General features: G+C 47.7%; 1 protein-coding gene across 1 annotated transcript in view; it reads right to left on the bottom strand.

Moving 5' to 3' along the window:
* PTN (pleiotrophin) overlaps positions 1–22,233 on the bottom strand; it is a 109,856-nt gene extending 87,623 nt beyond the window's left edge. The window contains exon 1 of the mRNA XM_088448766.1: positions 21,887–22,233. The gene's annotated coding sequence lies outside the window, so the exon portion shown is untranslated. The remainder of the gene's footprint in view (positions 1–21,886) is intronic.
* Between the last annotated feature and the right edge of the window lie 2,316 nt (positions 22,234–24,549).

Genomic DNA, 24,549 nt, shown 5'->3' with positions numbered 1-24,549 from the left:
TGTCAATAACTCTGCGCTGGGTCTGCGTAGTCACTGTGATCGCAGTCCCAATTGCAGTGGCCGGTTCGTGCATGCGCAGAATGTAACAATCGACCGATTGCGTGCGGAATCGCAGTTGCGATCGGTGGTGAATCAGGCCCTAGGTTGTTTAATGGCTCTTTGTCAATTCATCTTTGGAGCAGACCTATTTACATCAGATAAACTCAGGGCTGCTGCCTGATTAATGAGATAGGGAAGGGAGATTAAGCAGACCTGCTAAAGTAGACAAATGGAGGTGTTAGCCCTAGCAACCAATCAGCTTCTAGGTATCCTTATATAGAATGTACGAGATAAATGATAGCTAGAATCTGATTGATCAACATTTCTGAAATCTGTGCGTTATCACGCCTGCTGCATTGTGTCAACTAATCTCATACTCTTGTAATAAGACGCAGCATTCCACCTGGACCTTTTCCTCAGCAATATCCCGGATGAGGAAGTCCAATGGAAAGTGTGGAGCCCATGGTAAAATGGGGGGTGGAGGGGAGATCATGATGGCAAAATTCACATCATCAGGCCCAGGTGTCCCACCCACTGCTGCCAGATAATGTGATTCACGCCATGAAGGCCCCGCCCACTGTACAAGAAAGAGAAGCAGGGTCCGGAGACCACATGCCCAGGAGGACCCCATGAAAATGATCTCCCGGACATTCTGGCAGAGTATTGGTAATGATATAGTATCAACAATTTGCATATGCTGCACTTCCCAGCTAATGAGTAATTTAAATGATAAATACTTATTTCTAATTAAAGTACACCTGTACTCTCCACATGGCTGAGGCAGCCATTTTGTGGCTGAACCAATATTCAGCCTGTGAATTAACTAGTAACCAATGGCAACTCTGAGGCTTTAGACACAATGTTAATTTTATCAGCTGCATTATAATGAATATTAGCTGCCTCTATTGTGTATGTGACCAGTGATGGCCCTAGGGAACAATCCTGTTTGGGCAACCTTCCCCCGGCGTTTGTCAATGTGTGCCCGCTGGGCCCTAGGCAGGGGGCCATAATGCGGGCCCATGGGAAGTGAGCAGGCCCATGACCCGATTCTGTGAGAATGACACAAAGTGCCCCTCATTGCCAGTCAGCTACATCTCCCCTCAGGGATTCTCCCAGAGCAGAGAAACCAAAAGTAGGTAAGTATATGGAGCAATGTCTGCAGTCTGCACTACTACAAAATGGCTGCTTCTCTTCTTTTTTTTAATGATATGATGGAGCATAAACAAGGGAAAATCGGAGGTGTTCCTTATAGTACCAATTTATGATCTATCGATTTCTGGCATATACTAGATAAATAATACCTTGCATCTGATTGGCTATAGACACCTCCACTTTTCCCTTTTTAGTCGTTTTTAGTAAATCTATCCCAAAGTCTCATCTGCTCAATCAATACTGGGAATATTAAGCTAATATTCCTTGTTTTGTCTAGAGAGAAATTAGATTTTGATAACTATTAAGAAGCAAACACAATGACAATACAAACGGCCAGGGGAATGCATACAGTAGTTATATATATCCAGCTGTTTACCCACAAAGTCGTAGACTGTTTTTAAACCTTCCCTCCAGTTTTGCCGGTTTCTAAGCTACAAATCTACAGGAAGTTTTTTTTTTTTTCACTTTAATTAAAATTAATTTTCCCTTTCTCCTCTCCCGTCTCCAAGGACACATGTAGCAGAGCCTCAGAAATGGGAACAGGTTCAGTGTAAACCTTCTCCCCGGCCCCCAACAGAGGGGCTGAATGAGGCTCATTCATCACTGAGCCAGGGAAGGCGTTAGCTGAGAGCCAACAGAAAATCAGCTCAGGCAAACCCAAATGCACTGACCTGCAGCATATATTAACACATACAGGATCTATACATTTGATGAGGCGCGCATGTCCTGACAGCTGACACAGCCAATGGATCTGGGTTATTGAGGGACTGAGTTGAAAAATGTAAAAAAAAAAAAAAACAAGACATATTTTATTCGATGATATGGGCGCACTTTAAATCTGACAAAGAAACCAAAATATCTGAAATTATAAATTCAATAATTCAACTAATCATTCAAAATGTCACAAAATTGTATTCCTTTATCGCTATGGGGCCTCTTTATGTAAAATGTGTGGAAGAGCGCCTGAAAATTAGCCTATTGCGGCAATTTGAAATGCTTATCATGCACACTATGGGGAGTGCGCTGGGGAATGTGCTCCAAAAAATAGATTACGCAATTAATGCTGGGTTCTGACGTGATAGCGGCAAATGTGCAGCAGGTGGTACTTACCGGAGACGGATCCAAAGAACTCCTCTCCAAAACAAAAATGTGTTACTGTACCCCGCAGGCTTCGACTGCTGACCGCATCTAAATAAATCTGAGCTAATGGTGTCAAGCTCCGACAAGTTAAGCTTTTCAGAGCTCGGTAAATGTGACGTTATATTATATCGCACACCCCATAGACAGCTATGGAGACTGCTGCTGCCTTTTAAGAGAGGTGAGGGCCTGTGTGCAGACCCAGTATGGGCACCCTCCTTTCTGGCAGCATGGTAGATTCTGGCTTAGTGCCAGAATCTACTGCACATGCGCCGGTCTCCGGGAAAATGGTCGCCCACGCTTTATTCCCAGGGACATCAGTACTGTGCTGAGTCACCAGGAAAATGGGCGCCACTAATTTTCCTGTGATCTTTGCTGCTGTGCAGTTTACAGACAGGAAAGTATAGCACTATATGGGTGCTGATTCAATATGGATTGCAATTGCGATGACTGCGAATTTTCACGGAACGCAGCTGCTAAAGTATGCTAATGCTTGCCAGAGCTCAGCCGGCATAAAGACGCCCGCTACTGCTTTCTCACACCCGTCCACTGTCGCTCGTCTGCATAAATATCGGTACCATCGACGCACATCGACCACTCACGCAGCGTTTACAGCAGGTCTGACCTGCCACAGACACTGCCAGTCTCCTGGCACGCAGTGGGCTATCAAGCTGCCTATGCCGTCGCAGTGGCTAATTTATGCACGCCCAAGCAATGGCTTCAAACTGACAGGAATGCCTGCGTTTTTCCGACCACTTCCCACGTGCATCCATAGTTGCAGTGCCATCGCTGCGCACGTGCTGTGCGGTTTATACGCATACGCAATGGCAAACAATTGCTTGATCTGCGTACTTAATTACACTTGCGATCGGTACTGAATCAGGCCCTTAGTCCCTTTCACAGCCTGCAAATCGGGACTGTCCGCGGATATCGTGAAGATTGGGAGGCACGGTATGCCCGGGGCAATGTGTCTGCTCTCTGACAGAAACAGGTCTCACCAAACATGGCCACCTCTTGCGGAGTACTGAAATCATAAGGAACATATCAAGTAAAAACACTGCAGATATTTCCCATGTATTATTCAGCACAGCGTTGCCGTTTGCTATGTATTCATTTTATATTTTTATTATACAAACAGCTGAAGTTCAGCTACCAACCAGTGTAAAGGATCATAACACAATCAATAAATTATATAATATAAAAGCACCAGCCATATCCAGATGTTAGTTCAGACAAGTCCATAATCGCAGATTTTACTGCACCGCTGTAGTGGAGAATCGCAGCCATTATAAGCAGGGAAGTCTCACAAATGTAACTTTATTGCGGCAATAAAGAAATTAAAGATCGCTCCGAAAGGAGTGCGGTCTGCTGACCATGTATCTACTGTATAAGAGTCCTGCGGATAACTATCCGGTACCTTTTACAATCCAGAATGCAGGGCATGTTGGAAATGAGTGTGTACAGATGCGGTAGTATGACAGAGTTATGTACACACTTATCACTACAGACAGCTCAGTTGCTTTACCAGTTGGATGGTTTATTGTAAGGTACAGTATGTGATGCACAGGTGATACACTGGTTATGATAGATGTAGCTGTCACAAGCGTGGAATTTAGGAGCTGTGTTCCCGGACTGGGCCTTGGATCTGTATTACTTGGCGCAGGCGCTCGCTGGAGGAGACTTGGCTTAATGAAGTTTCTCCGCATGAGAGGGTGCAGCGAACTGACAGGAGTTTGAGGAATGCGGCAGTAACGTGGTAGCTAGGAAGCTACGTGGAGCGGCTGGATAGCCGTGGGTAGACGTTGGTAGCTGAGTGGCTACGTGGAGCGGCTGGATAGCCGAGGGTAGACGTTGGTAGCTGAGTGGCTACGTGGAGCGGCTGGATAGCCGTGGGTAGACGTTGGTAGCTGAGTGGCTACGAGGAGCGGCTGGATAGCCGTGGGTAGACGTTGGTAGCTGAGTGGCTACGTGGAGCGGCTGGATAGCCGAGGGTAGACGTTGGTAGCTGAGTGGCTACGTGGAGCGGCTGGATAGCCGTGGGTAGACGTTGGTAGCTGAGTGGCTACGTGGAGCGGCTGGATAGCCGTGGGTAGACGTTGGTAGCTGAGTGGCTACGTGGAGCGGCTGGATAGCCGTGGGTAGACGTTGGTAGCTGAGCGGCTACGTGGAGCGGCTGGAGCGCAGTGGGAAGGCTTGCTTAGCTAAACTAAGAAACTAGTTGCACTGGCAACTTGTGTGAGCATTGGGGATCCTTTTATAGTGGACACTGGGAGCTGACAGGCTGAGAGAGAGGAGAAGGCTCCTCATTGGTGGTAGTGGGGTCACATGGGCAATCCAAGATGGCCGCGCCCATGGACCGGAGGACAGTGCTTCCTGGAGGTAGTCAGCGGGGACCAGCGGTCAGCAGGAGCCGGCGTGGGAGCAGCACAGCAGCGGGACCCTCCAGAGGACAACAGCGGAGACTGCCTTGGGAGAAGAGGAAGGAGCGTACAGCGCGGGAGCCGGAAGACAGCGCGAGTCAGCGCCCGCACAGGTAAGCGACGGGGTCTGATTCTGGGGTCTCCAGGCCGGCGTGTGACAGTACCCCCTTCTTCAAGAGTGGCCACCGGACACTTCCTTGGTTTATGAGGAAATTTCATATGGAACGCTTTGACCAGACGGGGTGCATGGACATCGGAGGCATTTATCCAGATTCGTTCCTCCGGACCATAATTCTTCCAGTCGATGAGGTATTGAAGATGGTTGTATCGACAACGGGAATCTAAGATTCTGTCAACTTCGAACTCCTCTCCCTGCTGTGTTTGAACACTAGAAGCTTTAGGCAGGACCTTCTGAAATCGGTTTAAGACTAGTGGTTTTAAAAGAGAAATATGAAAAGAACTTGGAATGCGAAGAAATGGAGGAAGCTTTAACTTGTAAGCTACAGGATTCAAGACTTTGATGATTGGGAATGGACCAATAAATCGCGGAGCAAATTTCATCGAGGGTACTCGGAGTCTTAGGTTTCGGGTAGAGAGCCAGACCATATCCCCAGGTTGGAAATTTGGAACCGCTCGTCTTTGGCGGTCAGCAAATCTCTTGTACCGGGCTGATGTTTTAATCAGAGAGGAACGAACCTTTTCCCAGATGTTGGAGAACCGTTGAAGGGACATTTTGGCCGCAGGCACATCAAATGTTGGAAGAAGAGGGAAATCTGGCACTCGAGGATGTTGACCAAAAACTGTAAAAAAAGGAGTTGAGCTGGTGGACGTGTGATAATGATTATTGTGGGCAAATTCGGCCCAAGGAAGAAGTTCAATCCAGTCATCTTGGGAGGATGAGACAAAAGAGCGCAGGAACTGTTCCAGGTCTTGATTGACCCTTTCGGTTTTACCGTTGGTCTGGGGATGATAAGCGGTAGAAAATTTGAGTTTTACTTGAAGGGCTGAGCAGAGTGACCTCCAGAACTTCGCTACGAACTGTACTCCCCTGTCGGAGATGATCTCTTGAGGAAGGCCGTGGAGCTTGAAGATCTCTTTTATAAAGCTCTGGGCGAGTAGAGGTGCAGACGGAAGCCCAGTAAGTGGTACGAAATGAGCCATTTTAGAAAAACGATCCACGATAACCCAAATTGTGTTGTGGCCCCGAGATGGAGGAAGATCAGAGATGAAATCCATAGATAGGTGAGTCCATGGCTTAGATGGAATTGCAAGAGGTTGGAGTTGACCGTGTGGAACCCGCCGAGGTATCTTGTGTTGGGCACATTTGATGCATGAAGACACATAAGACCTGACGTCCTTTTTCATCGAAGACCACCAATAGGACCGCTGGATAAATTCTAGGGTTTTATCCATACCCAAGTGACCAGAGAACCGGGAAGCATGAGCCCAGTGCAGTAACCTCTTGCGGAGTTCCGGAGCGACGAAAGTCTTCCCAACCGGGGGTATAGAAGATAATTGGGTAGAGGCGAAGAAAGCTGAATTCAAGATTGGTTGGGGCTGTTCCATGGGTAGATCAGGGTCGCTCGTCATGGAACGGGAGAGTGCGTCGGCTTTGAGGTTTTGTGAACCGGGGCGATAGGAGACTTTGAAGTTAAATCTGGAGAAAAACTTTGCCCACCGGGCTTGACGAGGGTTCAAGCAATTTGCTGATTTAAGATAAAGGAGGTTCTTATGGTCAGTAAAAATGGTAATGGGGTAATGAGCTCCTTCTAGAAGATATCGCCATTCTTCGAGGGCTAGTTTCATGGCGAGTAACTCTTGATCTCCAATGGTGTAGTTCTTCTCTGCAGGCAAAAACTTCCGGGAAAAGAAACCACAGGGATGAAGTTTTTCATCTTTAAATCGCTGGGAGAGCACTGCACCGACACCTTCAGAGGATGCGTCCACCTCCAGGATAAAGGGCCGGGTGGAGTCTGGTTGCTTTAAGATGGGAGCGGAGATGAAGGCTTGCTTAAGAAGTTGAAATGCAGAGGTAGCTTCGACGGGCCATATAGTTGGATCTGCTCCCTTGCGGGTGAGGGCTGTAATCGGAGCTACCAGAGTCGAGAAACCTTTTACAAACTTGCGATAATAGTTGGCAAATCCTAGGAATCTTTGTATGGATTTTAAGGAAGAAGGAAGAGACCAATCGAGAATGGCTTGTAGTTTTGACGAATCCATTTGAAGGCCTGTTCCGGAGATGATGTATCCCAGGAATGGTACACTTGAGACCTCAAACAGACACTTCTGTAATTTGCAAAACAGTTGATTGGACCGCAACCTCAGAAGGACTTGTTTGACCTGGTCTCGATGAGTTTGGAGGTCTTGAGAAAAAATCAAAATGTCGTCTAAGTAAACGACCACACATTTGTACAAGAGGTCCCGGAAGATTTCATTGACGAAAAACTGGAAGACGGCCGGAGCATTACAGAGGCCGAAGGGCATAACGAGATACTCGTAGTGTCCATCCCTGGTGTTGAAGGCCGTTTTCCATTCATCGCCTGGACGGATACGAATTAAATTATAGGCTCCTCTTAGGTTGAGTTTGGAAAAAACTGTGGCTCCCTTGACTCTATCAAATAACTCTGTAATGAGAGGAAGAGGGTAGCAATTCTTAATAGTTATTTCATTAAGACCCCGATAGTCAATACACGGGCGCAAGCCACCATCTTTCTTTTTTACGAAGAAAAATCCAGCCCCTGCTTTAGACGTGGAAGGTCGAATGAAGCCTTTACTTAAGTTTTCCGTAATGTACTCCGACATGGCCTGAGTCTCAGGGAGAGATAGAGGGTAGGTTCGGCCTCTAGGAGGATTCTTCCCGGGAATCAGATCTATGGGACAGTCCCAATCACGATGGGGAGGTAACAGGTCTGCGCTCTGTTTGCTAAAGACGTCCTGAAACCCATCGTTGGCTTTGGGCAGGTCTGTAGAATCCCGTACAACAGAAGATCTGATAGGTATTACCCGCTGAAGGCAGCCTTTGAAGCAATTGGAACCCCAGGAGGTTATTTGCATGGTGGTCCAATCGATTTGTGGTGAATGTCTCTGTAGCCAGGGTAATCCGAGGACTAAAGAATGAGAGGCTTTAGGAATCACTAGGAAGGATAGTTGTTCGGAATGGAGCACCCCAATGGTAAGTTTAAGTGGTGTTGTACAATGGGTGATGGTTCCACTAGAAATGCGACTACCATCGATGGCGGTTAAAGTGATGACTCGAGGCAACGCTTCCATGGGGATTTGATGCTTCTGGACAAAGTCAGGAGTGACAAAGTTCTCTGCCGCTCCGGAATCCAGGAGAGCTAATACAGCTGTGGAACCTCGAGGACACTTTAAATGAGCCTGGATGGTGGAATCAGACTTCCTTTGTGATTCAATGGCAACTCCTAACTTAACCTCTCTTTCATAAGTTAGGAGGAGGTGTTTCCCGGACGAATGGGACAAGTTTTAACTAACTGTTGAGGAGATCCGCAGTACATACAGAGGTTCTGCCTCTGCCTTTTCTGCCGCTCCTCAGCCGATAAATGAGAGCGGTTGACCTGCATGGGTTCTTTGCCCAGAGGAGGAGAGGGTAAGCGGGAAACTGGACGTGGCCTTCCACGATCAAATCTGCCTCTTTCCAAGGCGCGCTCCCTGTGACGGAGATCCACCTTGTTGCAGAGAGAGATTAACCCATCCAAACTGGTTGGAAGGTCACGGGAAGCTAGGTCGTCTTTGAGCCTTTCAGAAAGGCCACTCCAGAAGGCAGCGATGAGGGCATCCTCGTTCCAATTGAGTTCTGAAGCCAGAGTCTGGAACTGGACTACGTATTGGCCGATGGTCCTGCTGCCCTGACGGAGGCGTAGAATATCAGCTGATGCGGAAGTGGTTCTTCCGGGTTCATCAAAGATTTTGCGAAATGTAGCAACAAATTCGGGGTAGTTGGAGAGCAGGGGATCCAACTTCTCCCAAAGGGGCGAGACCCAATCGAGTGCTTGGCCAGAGAGTAGAGAGATGATATATGCCACCCTGGTTCTGGCCATCGGAAAGTTGGCGGATTGTAGCTCGAATTGGATTTCGCATTGGTTTAAAAAACCCCTGCATAATTTGGGGTTGCCATCGAACTTGCTCGGAGGGGAGAGCTGAAGACGAGCAGGAGGTAGAACCGGAGGAGCAGGTGACACCACAGGAGGAGAGGCGGCTTGGGAGCCAGCGGGAGCGGGATGAGCCATTAAGGACTGAATGTTGTCCAGGCGTGATGACATATCTTGGATAAATTGGATCAGCTGAGCCTGAGAGGTCTCCTGTCTTTCCAGATGGGATAGTACATCCTGCAAGGCTTCTACCCCAGATCCTTGACCACTTGCCGAGTCCATCTGGCCAGTGCAAACTGTCACAAGCGTGGAATTTAAGAGCTGTGTTCCCGGACTGGGCCTTGGATCTGTATTACTTGGCGCAGGCGCTCGCTGGAGGAGACTTGGCTTAATGAAGTTTCTCCGCATGAGAGGGTGCAGCGAACTGACAGGAGTTTGAGGAATGCGGCAGTAACGTGGTAGCTAGGAAGCTACGTGGAGCGGCTGGATAGCCGTGGGTAGACGTTGGTAGCTGAGTGGCTACGTGGAGCGGCTGGATAGCCGAGGGTAGACGTTAGTAGCTGAGTGGCTACGTGGAGCGGCTGGATAGCCGTGGGTAGACGTTGGTAGCTGAGTGGCTACGTGGAGTGGCTGGATAGCCGTGGGTAGACGTTGGTAGCTGAGTGGCTACGTGGAGTGGCTGGATAGGCGTGGGTAGACGTTGGTAGCTGAGTGGCTACGTGGAGCGGCTGGAGCGCAGTGGGAAGGCTTGCTTAGCTAAACTAAGAAACTAGTTGCACTGGCAACTTGTGTGAGCATTGGGGATCCTTTTATAGTGGACACTGGGAGCTGACAGGCTGAGAGAGAGGAGAAGGCTCCTCATTGGTGGTAGTGGGGTCACATGGGCAATCCAAGATGGCCGCGCCCATGGACCGGAGGACAGCGCTTCCTGGAGGTAGTCAGCGGGGACCAGCGGTCAGCAGGAGCCGGCGTGGGAGCAGCACAGCAGCGGGACCCTCCAGAGAACAACAGCGGAGACTGCCTTGGGAGAAGAGGAAGGAGCGTACAGCGCGGGAGCCGGAAGACAGCGCGAGTCAGCGCCCGCACAGGTAAGCGACGGGGTCTGATTCTGGGGTCTCCAGGCCGGCGTGTGACAGTAGCGAAATGAACGTTACACATAAAAGATTTTGGGCGGGATGTACTAAGCTTCGCATCCGGTACATCTCGCCTGTCTTCGAGGGCATACCGTGGTTGATTACAGCGGTATGTACATCATACCTGCCTACCCTCCCGATTTGGTCGGGAGCCTCCCGAAAATCGGGTGCCGCTCCCGACCTCCCGGGAAGGCAGGCAATTTTCCCGGCTGCCACTCACCCCTCCTATCCCCCCCGCTATAACCCCTGTAACCCCCGCAGCGGGGGGGGGGGAGGTGACGCGATTCGTGTCATATTGGCCCCACCCCCTGCTGCACAATGCCTATTTTATTGGCATTGTGTAACGGGGGCGGGGCGAAACTGACATGATCGCGTGACTCCGCCCCCGTCACGCCCACAAGTGACGTCACCTGACAGGCCACTCCCCCTTGTCTCGGCCACGCCCACCCCGTCCTGCCGATCTGGCTGCTCCCTCCCGGAAAGGAGCAGCCAGAATGTCGGCAGGTATGATGTACATAGAATATCACAAAAGGACAACTCTCCCGATAAGAGCTGTCCTTTGCGATGGCACTAGATACAGGGACATACGGGTTAAACAGCCAGAAGTCCCTATTGCTTCGGGCTGGTGATGGGAGGGATCCCTCTCAGGAGAGGCATCCCAAAAATAATCCCATAGGCTTATATTGGGTAACACCACCTCAAGATGAAGTTACCCACCAGTACGAAGCATCGGAATGCATCACATTCCAGTGCTTAGTACATATGGAATATGCGATAAAACCCCTGAAAATAGCATTTTCGGGGGTTTTACTGCATTTTGCCCTTTAGTACATCCCGCCCCTGGTCTGATTTTAACAGTCTTTCATTTACAGTTACCATTTGTATACGCCATTCTCTCAGTCTGTGGCTTCCCCCGACCCTGGGCACATGACTAGCCCCCCCCACCTCAGATACTGCACACCCCATAGGTGCTGTCCCACCCAAATGGCTTTATATCTGTGTGTAGTGGGGAGGTGATGAGTGGCATCTTCTGTCAGAGTGGGAGTGTAGAACTGTCTTTAGATGCTAATATACCGCTTGGCACATCTTTAGACGCAACCATTGGTCGTACCATCAGTGGCACCAGTGATTAAGCGTCTCAGTTCTCAGCGACACACGCCCGTGGCACTCCCATACATGCCCATAACACAGATCATCTTCGTGCATCCGCGTAGCCGCCTGCCAGGCAGCGTCCAGGAAAGCCCAATACATTTTTAAGACATTCTGAGACCGTGCATCTCAATGGAATTTGCGAAAGAGTCCGGACGCACAGTATTTTAGCTCGCCTCCCATAACCTTGGTAATCTAGGCTACCGCTTAGGTTTGCCCAGTGTTACTGCTGGCCCCGAGTTCGGAATCAGTATGATTTACCACCGGCCGCATGGTTCTAATCCCGACAGCGGCAGCCCGACAGAGGAGAAAATCCTGATTGTCCTAAAGGTAAGTATATCTAACCTAATTCTACCCCCTAACCCTCCCATATTGGTGCCTAACCCTAACCTCCCCCCCAAGTACCTAACCCTAACCCCCCCATAAGTGCCAAACCTAACCCCCCCCTTACCCACAGCCTAACCCTAAGTCCCCCGGGGGGGGTGCCTAACCTCCCCCCGGGGGTGCCTAACACTAACCCACCCTTCCCTAGCCTAATCGTAAGTCTCCCGGGGGGGTGCCTAACCCTGTCCTCCCCAGAAGTCCCTAACCTAACCCCCCCCCCTGCGCGGCTGTCCACACCTGGCTTACCTTCGATCGGTAAACCGGGTGTCGGGCTCCCAGCGTAGGTATAATGATGCCTGTCACTTGTACCTTGCCGGGTTTAAGCAGTCAGGAAGCCGGCAGTCGGCATTGAGACCGCCGGCTTCCCGACTGCTTCCCCGGGTTCACCTACCATGAGAGAGAGGAAGTGGTCACACATTGTTGGACTAGCGGGCTTTGCATGCACTGGGACATCTTTGCTTATGCAGAAGTGGATACTATGATGTCATATTCTGTAATAATTACAACACTGACCCCCAGCGCTTGAATAACTAGCGGCAATCCAGGTTTTAGTAACGTAATAATTTAAACGTTGAATCATACCTGCCTACTCTTCTGGAACGTCCGGGAGGCTCCTGAATGAAGTTGGCAAGTCACCCAGAGCCAAGCTGTAGTCCCAAAAAAAACTCCTCAACGACCAGTTCACTGTTGCTGAAATGTTGAACTAAAAAGTCTGGAGACAATGACTTTTGAGCAGGCCCATCTAAGTATTACACACCTGCAGGGGTTATGTAATAGGGTTCGACTTGCAGCGTTGCGGGGACTCCTGCGTGTCTTCTTGTATTTTTAAGACGGCATTCATTTTAAAGGCAAAACCAGCTTGGTTTTGCCTTGAAAATGTTTGTTTACACATAATCCTCCAACAAACCTCTCCTTAGGCAAACGAAAAGTGTGACAAACTTCCCCATCCACAGTCCTAAGGTCCTTGAAGGAAGTAGGACCTGTAACGGTGTAAAGCAAACTTCGGAGATAGAAGCGTTCAAAATTTGTCGGATGTACAGTGTAAACCAGGCCAAGAGCTTCTGTTGCTCTGATTCCAGGATGATCTCTCTACTTCCTGGTTGCTGGATCGCACTATGAAATGCACAGCAACTACTTCCAGTTCCTTGGGCAGCTGTTTCCGGCATTCAGGGTCTCCACGATGTATAAGATTCATCCTATCGGTTTTACCCTTCAGGAGCTGACAGAGACCGGAAGTAGCCTCTGTGCGTTCCATAGTGCGGTCCAGCAACCAAGGAGGTAGACAAAACAGTTTGGTCGACACTGTTGACACCATCTAGTTGTGTAAGCTGATGCATGAGCAAGTATAAATATAGATTTGTGCTGCAGAGCTGCATTTTTTAATCCCAGTATAGTTGCCATCTTTATGGGCTGATTGTAAATCAGATAGATCTCTCCTCATGAATGCAGATATCAATTTTTACCATATTCAGACTCATAACAAGCCTGGCTTAATATCAATAGTGGTTATCAATTCTAGAGATGTGCGCCGACCCTCGTGTTTTGGTTTTGGATCTGAATCTGGTTTGGGATTTTTTTCCTTGGTGTTTTGTTTTTCGGTTTTGGTTTTGGATCTGGATTTGTCCTTAAAATATCATAAAAACAGCTAAAATCACATAAAATGGGCCTGTTTTTGTTCCTACAGTATTATTAACCTCAATAACATTTATTTACAGTCATTTCCAATCAATTTTGACCACCTCACAATATAATTTTTTTCATCTAGTTAAGGCGAAAAGGTTGCATCCAGCTAGCTGGCTGACTAAGCTAAGTGACACAGTGGGCGGCACTAACATGTGGCAGTTCAGCTTCCAATTTCCAACAGGGATACAGAACCTCATTCACAGTCTCTGGCTAGATGCGATCGCTCGCACCCAGCGTATGCAAATTTGTCAAAGTGACGCCACGGGAAGCGATCGCTCGCCAAGGCATAAGCACACCCACCATGTCTTAGTGAGCGGCCCGCGTACGCCCAATCGCACAGGCAGAGCCGCCCACCAGCACACGTCATCTCCAGGAAGTGTATTGAAACATTGGTACATCGAGGACAATCGGAAGCGATCGCAGCGCTTGTGGTTGCCTTACCCTACCACAAGCACTGCGAGGACTTCAGTGTAAAAAATAGGCATGTGACGTGTACTATGACGCTGCCTGTTAATTATGCACGCCTCTAAAACGGCGTTGAAACACTCAGGCACGCCTGCGTTCGCACCTCCACTCCCCCGTTATTAGTGTCCAGCCCCTGTTACCACCCAGAAACTGTCTCTCCTGTCACTCATTCACTGGGCTTTCTTTGCTAAACGAGCGAGCGGCCTGCGGTCGCACAGAGTAGTTCGCGCACGCGCAGAACGAAGCGTGCGCTAGCAGGCGCCATCTTCTTTTGCTTCCTGTGTGCATATTAAATAGGCTTAACACTGATTGGCTGAGAGCCGTGACAGACGGCTCTCTCAGCCAATCAGCGTTAAGCCCACTCAATACAAAACCTCGCGACCCGACAGCGGCATTGCAAGGTTTCGCATCTGGTGAGGGATCCGGGGCAGGCAGGGAGATCCGAGCTTGGCTCAGATCGCCCCGGATCCCCGAAATTCAGGTGGGTCTGGTTCTCTGAGAACCAAATCCGCTCATCCCTAATAAATTCATACAGCATTTAAAAGGTACCGTAAACTCCACGTGAGAGCCATAGTAAATGATGTTCAGAGACTTAGATTATATGCTACAGAATAAAATTCCATAATTCCTTAGTATGTAGCAAAATACATGTTATAAAATAAAATTATGAAATTAAACAAAAATAACAATTTAATATTTTTATTATTGACCTTGCAGATGGCCCAAGAAGAATGGTGTCCAAATCTGCATCTAACAATAAACCAAACAGGACAATGCTTGTATTCTTCTTTGGTGTTTTAGGTGTAGAACCATGAGAGATCTTGGCTTGTAAACTGTGGATTTGTATAGAAAGACAGAAGGAGAAATTGTCGCTTTTATATAGTAGATAGTAGAGATAGAAAAGAAAACATAGTAGATAAGATAAATCCTTTTCTAATTCCGTACCTGGCCTGTAGAGGGCGAATGCTATGCAAAAATTGTGTTTTTTAATTAATAAAAAATTAACCGTATTTAATTTCGATTTCAATTTTTGTGAGTTGCCTCCGCCGTGTTTTAATACGCTCGTATGTAAAATTTCACAACTTTGGCTTGTAAACTGTGGAATTGTACAGAAGGACAAATTTTTGCTTTTATATAGTAAAAAAGAAGAAAGAAAGATTGCATCTGCCTTGGCTGATAAAACAGGAGGACAGGTAGCAGCTGATTCTGAGATGGGATCAGAGAGAAAAAAAAAGGAAGTAAACTTGCACCTGGACAAATCATGCTGTAGTGCAAATGGGGTAAATTCATAATGTTGCACGCAGAGTAAATACTGTCTGCTTGTGCATGTAGCCCACCAATGCTGGACAGCTGTATTCTTAGATCTGAGCTGGTACAGACTCTAAGCTCATATATATCCATCTGGGGAAGGGAACACTGGTACCTGCCGTCTATTAATATCCTCACAATCCTATTAAAGCGTGCACAGACTTCCCACTGCCCTCTGTCTTAGGCTCTCCTTACCAACACACAGTGCTGAAATCCTCTGTTAACCCTTTGACCTCACTTCATCAAGTTCAACAGAGACAGAACGGCGGCAGACGGTGCACAGCCATATTCGCGGATGGAGGAAAATCAACGTGTACGCTTTCTGGGAATGATTGTCTCGCACATCTGCATTTTTGCAGCTTCACAAATGAAGCTAATGAGCCCTGCATACAGTACCACCCTCGTTGTGTCATTTTGTAGCGCTGTATGGTTAGAGAATATCACGGCTGTTCGGTGTGTGCTTGCGTGCTGCGATATATTAACGTCGCTGTTGGTAGTGAGAATTCACTAGTCCTTTATATCGATATGAAGAAAAATATAGGTAGGATGTAAACACTAAAGACTACATTTAGGTGTGAGAGTTGCTCTTATATTGACAATGAAAATAAAGTGTTCAGAGGGATCTTCAATCCCTATAGCCAGTGCTATTTTTCAGTAGGAACAAGCAGGAACTCAGGGCCTGATTCAGACCCGCTCGCAAGCACATTGCGCTCGCAAGCGGGGCAATGGTGGCCCAGTGAGCACGCGCGAGCCCTGTAGCGAGTAAGACCATCACTCGCTCCGGAGCTCGCAGTAAAACGGGGCGGATGTCGATGTTGATCGACAACTCGCCCCTTTTTGTAGGCGGGTTGGGGGGGGTGGCTGAACAAACGGAGGCGTTGCCGAAGGAACACCTGCCGTTTGTGGGCGTCCCTACTGACATCACTCGTGATGTCAGTAGAGGACTTCCGGCTCTATTAGAGCTGGAAGTCCACTCGGCCTTGCGAGTACTGAGACCCTACCTTAGGAGATATCTGTGATACTAGTGTATGGGGACATCGGGCCATTCCGCCAGAGGAAGGTAAGCAGAAGATATCTGTGATACTAGTGAATGGGGACAGCGGCCATTCCGCCAGAGGAAGGTAAGCAGGAGATATCTGTGACACTAGTGTATGGGGACAGCGGGCCATTCCGCCAGGAGAAGGTAAGCAGGAGATATCTGTGATACTAGTGTATGGGGACAGCGGGCCATTCCGCCAGGAGAAGGTAAGCAGGATATATCTGTGATACTAGTGTATGGGGACAGCGGGCCATTCTGCCAGAGGAAGGTAAGCAGGAGATATCTGTGACACTAGTGTATGGGGACAGCGGGCCATTTCGCCAGGAGAAGGTAAGCAGGATATATCTGTGATACTAGTGTATGGGGACAGCGGGCCATTCTGCCAGAGGAAGGTAAGCAGGAGATTGCTGTGATACTAGTGTATGGAGACAGTGGGCCATTCCGCCAGAGGAAGGTAAGCAGGAGATATCTGTGATACTAGAGTATGGGGACAGCGGGCCTTTCCGGGAGAGAAAGGTAAGCAGGAGATATCTGTGATACTAGTGTATGGGGACATCGGGCCATTCCGCCAGAGGAAGGTAAGCAGGAGATATAACTTAACGCATCTGTAGGCAGTGCTGCGCATGCGCTGGTTTTACAGATGTAACAGCGCATGCGCAGCACTGTTTCCAGATGCGATAAGGTAGTGTGGGCAGGGAAAAGTATCTATTTCCCGAAAAGCTGTCATCGCAAAAATGACAGCTTTTCGGAATAGATACTTATGGAGAGGTGGAATGATGAATTCCACCTATAATTAGCTAGAACTCCATGAGAGTTCTAAAGCTAATTATCTCCAGAGAATTTTTAGGTTTAATGAATAGGCCCCTCATTCCAAAATGGAATAAATAAATTTTTGTCCTCAAAATTTTACACACAATACCCCATAATGACAACGTGTAAAAAGTTTTTTTGCGATCTTTGCTAATTTAACAAAAAAAAAAATAAGAAATCACATGTAGATAAGTATTCACAACCTTTGCTCAATACTTTGTTGGTGCACCTTTGACAGCAATTACAGCCTCAAGTCTTTTTGAATATGATGCCACAAGCTTGGCACACCAATCTTTGGGCAGTTTCGCCCATTCCTTTTTGCAGCACCTCTCAAGCTCCATCAGGTTGGATGGGAAGCGTCGGTGTACAGCCATTTTCAGATCTCTCCAGAGATGTTCAATTGGATTCAAGTCTGGGCTCTGGCTGGGCCACTCAAGGACATTCACAGAGTTGTCCTGAAACCACTCCTTTGATATCTTGGCTGTGTGTTTAGGGTCGTTGTCCTGCTGAAAGCTGAACCGTCGCCCCAGTCTGAGGTCAAGAGCGCTCTGGAGCAGGTTTTCATCCGGAATGTGTCTGTACATTGCTGCATTCATCTTTCCCTCCATCCTGACTAGTCACCCAGTTCCTGCCACTAAAAAACATCCCCACAGCATGATGCTGCCACCACCATGCTTCACTGTAGGGATGGTATCGGCCTGGTGATGAGCGGTGCCTGGTTTGCTCCAAACATAACGCCTGGCATTCACACCAAAGAGTTCAATCTTTGTCTCATCAGACCAGAGAGTCCTTTAGGTGCATTTTGGCAAACTCCAGGAGGGCTGCCATGTGCTTTTTACTAAGGAGTGGCTTCTGTCTGGCCACTCCAATATACAGGCCTGATTGGTGGATTGCTGCAGAGATGGTTGTCCTTCTGGAAGGTTCTCCTCTCTCCAGAGGAATGCTGTAGCTCTGATAGAGTGACCATCGGGTTCTTGGTCACCTGCTTTACTAGGGCCCTTCTCCCCCGATCGCTCAGTTGATACGGCCGGCCAACTCTAGGAAGAGTCCTGGTGGTTCCGAACTTCTTCCATTTACGGATGATCGAGGCCACTGTGCTCATTGGGACCTTCAAGCAGCAGATATTTTTCTGTACTCTTCCTCAGATTTGTGCCTCGAGGCAATCCTGTTTCGGAGGTCTACAGACAATTCCTTGGACTTCATGCTTGGTTTGTGCTCTGACATGCACTGTCATGTGTGGGACCTTATATAGACAGGTGTATGCCTATGAGCCTGAGCTGCGCGTATTCTGGGAAGACGCATATATCGTTAGTGACGCACCCAGCACGGGGTCAGTGTAAGTCACTTTGACAATGATTATGACGGCCGCTCTTATGTACGGAAAAAGCAAAGAAGTGCGATGCATAAGCAAATGGACGGGCGTATAGTAGCAATATCAATCCATTCGCATTCCGAATGCAGCTGCGTTCTGACCTACAGGCCTAAGGCAGCTGCCCCTGACTATCACTTACTATTTAGGGGCCTATTCATCATACGATAAATGGCCCGTTAATCGCGTGGAAACGCCAGTTTCCACATATTTAGGTTACTGGTCCGAAGAGGACCACCTGATATTTAGCAATCTCTGAAAAAGTGGCACTTGTTCTCGTAGCCCTGCTCCTTCCTATGGGATGGAGTTCCGGGGAATCGAAGAGGGATCCCTCAGCCACCTCCTCACTGACACATGGCGGCTTTGCGCAGAAGCCAGCCGTGGGGACAGGTAAGTAACGAAGCTACTTCTGTAGCTGCGCTACTAATCGCGGGGACAGCTGCTCTTCGGAGCAGCTGTCCTCGCACCGGAGCATTGATGAATTGCTCTGGTGTTAAGTATCCCCCGAGGCAAAGTGAATATTTCATGCAAACCCCATTGATGAATTGGCCCCATAGACTTACTACTTACTCTTTGCCAGGACATGCTCTTATCGGAGACACTGTCCTGGCAATAAACAATTGATAAATACCCAAATAATTCCTTATTCCCGCCACATGTACCAGAAAGCTTAGTAAATAAATCCTGCCATATTCTGTTGTGATTTTACACTATTAAATGTTGTAAATTTTCCCGTTAGTTAGGACTAGTTTTTAAATAAGGTTGGCCCCCATGCGATGTTAGGGTCAACCATGGACCATTGATGATTAGCAACAATCAATAGTCTGATAGCGATGGTAACTAGTTTTACCGTTGATGGGAGGCCAACATTGGTGTACATCATTGGCGGCACAGATTTATTTACAATGGCTGCAGGGTGTGTGGTGCACACGGCCCCTGGGTCAGAGTCGTACCTAGAGGGGTGCAACCGGAGTCCCACCGTACAGAGCGCAGGGCACTGTGGGCGGCACCGTCGCTGCCCCACGGACGTTACTTTTGCTTGCAGAGTCCCTGGAATAGCACCCGGCAGCCAGTATCTCTGTGGCAGTGCCATCCGTAGCATCTTTTGGACTCAACAGACAGATACCCTGCCCTGTGTACAGCTGCCCAGAGTGCATTGAATACGTTCCTGGCACTGGAGCACTTTTGGGTTCTGGTGGCTCTGTGCAAAGTCATGCCGTCATGTGCAGTGGTAGCGTGGGCGGCAAAGGGTGCTGTCAAGCCCTGTTACACCCCTGCCCTGTGTCCAGGGTTACTCCGCACCGTACACCCTGCACCCAGAATATACCTTGTGCTGGCAAGTGGGTCCCTCTCCTTCACGGTGCCATCTACCCAGTGACAACTTCAGGAAGATGGCGCCGTGCAGTTAAAGCAAAGACTCTGGCGCTATTAAAGAGACTTCTCTCTCTTGTGTGCGTGCACCATCTTTCCCGAATATCACTGGGAAGAAAGAGGCGCTGCGGAGGAGGAGAACTGCGGGACTGGGAGGTAGCTTTACTAAAAGGTTTTTGTTTTTTTTTAAGCTGCCAATAATCTGTGGCTTTACTGATAGATTTAAAGTGACAACATGAATAAATTCTAAACCAGCCGTCCATCGATGATTGTCAGCTTTGAAAAACTGCGGGTTAGAAAATCTAAGTGTGGGATTGAAGCAATTGCGCCGTGCAGATAACTATCGCGCTAAGAGAACATTAATGCGACTGTAAAATGAACATGGGAATTGATATAAAAGGTGATTATAATTTACAATAAAAGATAGTTATTGCGAGTTGTGTTATATATATAAAATGATTTCAAGGCAGCTATTTATATAAATAAATATATATATATATATATATATATACAATTATTTCAAACCTGGTGCACTAAAAGGAATCACTACCTGCAGGTTTTTCTTATTGCTATGAACTCTACATATTTGGGCTTGTATATATTCCAGGGGGTATTTAACATGCGGCCCTCCAACCATACTTGCCTACTTTTGAAAAAGCATTTCAGGGAGCTTGTGAAAGCAACACCTATGAGCGCAGCGGTAAAGTGAACGTGTACTGCTACATCTGAGGGGCGTGTCATAAAATTGATGTACAAAAAAATGGAAATGAGCCCCAAACAAGTTAGTAAGATCTATTTGTTGATGAAAACACACTAATACTTTTCAGAAAATACATGTAGCCATAGGGATCATTGTGCCTTATACCCAATGCAGGTAAATGATACTAATGATCCCACTTGAATATATATATATATATATATATATATATATATATATATATATATATACCTTTGTTTTTTTCCCCAATATAACAGCTTCATAATGGGGGTAAGGTGCAATCAGGGAGATTCCTAGACTTTTCAGGGAGACAGGGAGATTGCTGCTATTTCAGGAAGTCTCCCTGACAATCAGGGAGAGTTGGCCAGTATGCCTCCAACTATGGAGCTACATATCCCAGCATGCTCTACCACAGTTTTGCTATTAGGGCATGCTAAAACTATTGCAGAGCCTGCTGGGATGTGTAGCTCCATAACAGTTGGAGGGCCGCATTTTCATCACCCCTGGCATATTCTGTAGATTTGATGAGTCCATGTTAGTTAGCAACACAATAATAAAGTAAACATATTATATTATACACTTCATAACCAATTATTTATGGGGCACTGGTCTCTAGTGATTTGATTGGTCGCAGACTCACGAACATTAGTTCAGCCCACAAAATGGCTGCTTCCACGGCAGGCAGGCGACCGCTCGAGGTACGTAGTAAGAATATAATCTTTGTTATTACTTCCTGTTATTGTTCAAAGCTACAAAACAGCAATGAAGTCAAATAAACTGAAAGGGATAAACGAGGCAAAGTACACTTCCTTTAAGATGCCTAAACAAACGCACCATATAGTAAGCCCAGTCCAAATGCATTAACGTCAAGCCAAATAACTGTCCTTTGATCTAATCTGCTGTCAGCAAGAGAAGCGTTAAAGACAGACGCACGGGAGGACCGGAGCACCTGCCAGTCACACAAGGAAATTCTGTGTCCTGTGGGAAGGTATCGCATCAACCTGAAATTTGCAGAAACTCCGATTCCCTCTTTTATTTATCATACTCAGTTGCAGCTTATTTCGTTTACTGACCTCTCTCTATCTCCATATTGCATTAAAACAGAGAATCCTAAACTTGGTCCTCCGGGCGCCCTAACTGCCCAGGTTTTAAGGAAATCCGTGGTTGAGCACAGGTGGGTAAAACATAAGACTGAGGTACAGTACTAATTTAGTCACTTGTGCCAAAGCATGGTTATCCTTCAAACCTGGACCGTTAGGGTACCTTGAGAACCCAGTTTTGGAACCTGTGCATTAACACAAAGGACTCTTCCAAGTTATTATTTCGATCCCATTCAATTTCGTGAATTCTCAGTGGAACTCAGTACCAGCAAGTAATTTCGTACAAGATCCCCTGCCCGTCCCCCTGTCCCCCCCCCACTGCTTGCCCTACTGCCTACTAGAACAATTGTTGAAGTGTAAATTAAAGTCATAAAAGGTACACGGCACTAGCCGTGAAGAGGTATTTCTGCAGTGGGTCTGTGGATCACACGTGCACTGTCTGTGGATCACACATGTTCTGTCTGTGGTCCTGAAAAAGTTAATGAGAAAGGGTCACTTACTTTAACGCCTCTGTCACCCCAGCTCCTATCCTCCTGCCTCTCTCTCTCCTCTCTCCTGGCTTCTTGTTAATCCCCTGTTAGGGGTGAATGCTCTGCACAGTCCCAGCTCCTTCCTTGCAATCTCCTCTTTAATATCTGTAATCTGCTCTCTCCTGTAGACTGGGGTTTGTCAGGATTTCCCGGAGCTTTGTCCTTGTCCCTGGGATGCAAACTTCTCGTGCGATGGAGTTCCTCTCTCTGCCTGAGTGTGTGTGATGTGCGAGAGTGATCTCGGCTCCCTCTGGTTAGAGCAGACACCGTCAGGCAGACTGTGTATGTGTGTGTCTGTCTGTGTGGGTGTGTGTGTGTGTGTGTGACACAGATTAGGGGTTTCTGCTTTGAAAAAAAAAAAATCCCTCATTATCCGAAGTTCTGAACACACCGAAACCAGGCTCTGCCAGTCCTGCCTGTGTCCCTGGTCTGTGCTGTAACATAATTTCAGTTATATGTACGTGTGAAGAAATGTTTATATTTAAAACCATAAATTTACACAGACACTGTGGGGTGGGAAGCAAAATTTGCAGAGCAAAAGTTTTTTAAAGTATGAAAGATGTGGATCCAGGTGCTGGTAGAGATAAGGAGAAAGCCATTTATGTGGCAGGATGATGCAGTGAGAGACACTGATGTTGGAGGATGATGCAGTGAGAGACACTGATGTGGAAGGATGATGCAATGAGAGACACTGATGTTGGAGGATGATGCAGTGAGAGACACTGATGTGGGAGGATGATGCAGTGACAGACACTGATGTGGAGGCAAGATGCAGTGAGAGACACTGATATTGGAGGATAATGCAGTGAGAGACACAGAGATGGGAGGATGATGCAGTGAGAGACACAGATGTGGGAGGATGATGCAGTGAAAGACACAGATGTGGGAGGATGATGCAGTGAGAGACACAGAGATGGGAGGATGATGCAGTGAGAGACACAGATGTGGAGGGAAGATACAGTGAGAGACAGATATGGGAGGATGATGCAGTAAGACACAGTTGTAGGAGGAGGATGCAGTGGGAGACATTGATGTTGAAGAAGATGCAGTGAACGACACAGATGTGGGAGGATGATGCATTGAGAGACACTGATGTACAGGATGATGCAGTGAGAGACACTGATGTGGGAGGATGATGCAGTGAGAGATACAGATGTGGGAGGATGATGCAGTGAGAGACACTGATGTGGGAGGATGATGCAGTGGGAGACACTGATGTGCAGGATCATGCAGTGAGAGACACTGATGTGGGAGGATGATGCAGTGAGAGACACAGATGTGGGAGGATGATGCAGTGAGAGACACTGATGTGGGAGGATGATGCAGTGTGAGACACTGATGTGGGAGGATGATGCAGTGAGAGACACAGATGTGGGAGGATGATGCAGTGAGAGACACTGATGTGGGAGGATGATGCAGTGGGAGACACTGATGTGCAGGATGATGCAGTGAGAGACACAGATGTGGGAGGATGATGCAGTGGGAGACACTGATATGGGAGGATGATGCAGTGAGAGACACTGATGTGGGAGGATGATGCAGTGAGAGACACTGATGTGGGAGGATGATGCAGTGTGAGAGACACTGATGTGGGAGGATAATGCAGTGCATGACACAGATGTAGCATAATTTCAATTATATGTACGTGTGAAGAAATGTTTATATTTAAAACCATAAAGTTACACTGATGTGGGTGAATGATGCTGTGACAGACACTGATGTGGAGGGAAGATGCAGTGAGAGACACTGATATTGGAGGATGATGCAGTGAAAGACACAGATGTGGGAGGATGATGCAGTGAAAGACACTGATGTGGGAGGATGATGCAGTGTGTGAGACACAGATGTTGGAGGATGATGCAGTGAGAGACACAAATGTACAGGAGGATGCAGTGAGAGACACAGATGTAGGATGATGATGATGATGCAGTGAGAGACACAGTTGTATGAGGATAATGCAGTGAGTGATACTGATGTGGAAGAAAATGCAGTGACAGACACTGATGTGGGAGGATGATCAGTGAGAGACACAGAGATGGGTGGATGATGCACTGAGACACAGATGTGGAAGAAGTTGCAGTGAGAGACACTGATGTTGGAGGATGATGCAGTGAGAGACACTGATGTGAGAGGATGATGCAGTGAAAGACACTGATGTGGGAGGATGATGCAGTGAGAGATACTGATGTGGAAGAAGATGCAGTGAATGACACTGATGTGGGAGGATGATTCAGTGAGAGACACAGATGTGGGAGGATGATGCACTGAGACACAGATGTGGAAGAAGTTGCAGTGAGAGACACTGATGTTGGAGGATGATGCAGTAAGAGACACTGATGTGAGAGGATGATGCAGTGAAAGACACTCATGTGGGAGGATGATGCAGTGAGAGATACTGATGTGGAAGAAGATGCAGTGAAAGACACTGATGTGGGAGGATGATGCAGTGGGAGACACAGAAGTGGGAGGATGATGCAGTGAGAGACACAGATGTGGGAGGATGATACAGTGGGAGACACCGATGTGGGAGGATGATGCAGTGAGAGACACAGATGTGGGAGGGTGATGCAGTGAGAGAAACTGATGTGGAAGAAGATGCAGTGACAGACACTGATGTGGGAGGATGATGCAGT

The sequence above is a fragment of the Taudactylus pleione genome, unplaced genomic scaffold (assembly GCF_031769625.1).
Source record: "Taudactylus pleione unplaced genomic scaffold, aTauple2 ptg000465l, whole genome shotgun sequence".
Taxonomy (NCBI): Eukaryota; Metazoa; Chordata; class Amphibia; order Anura; family Myobatrachidae; genus Taudactylus; species Taudactylus pleione.
This window is presented reverse-complemented; position numbering and strand designations above follow the sequence as displayed.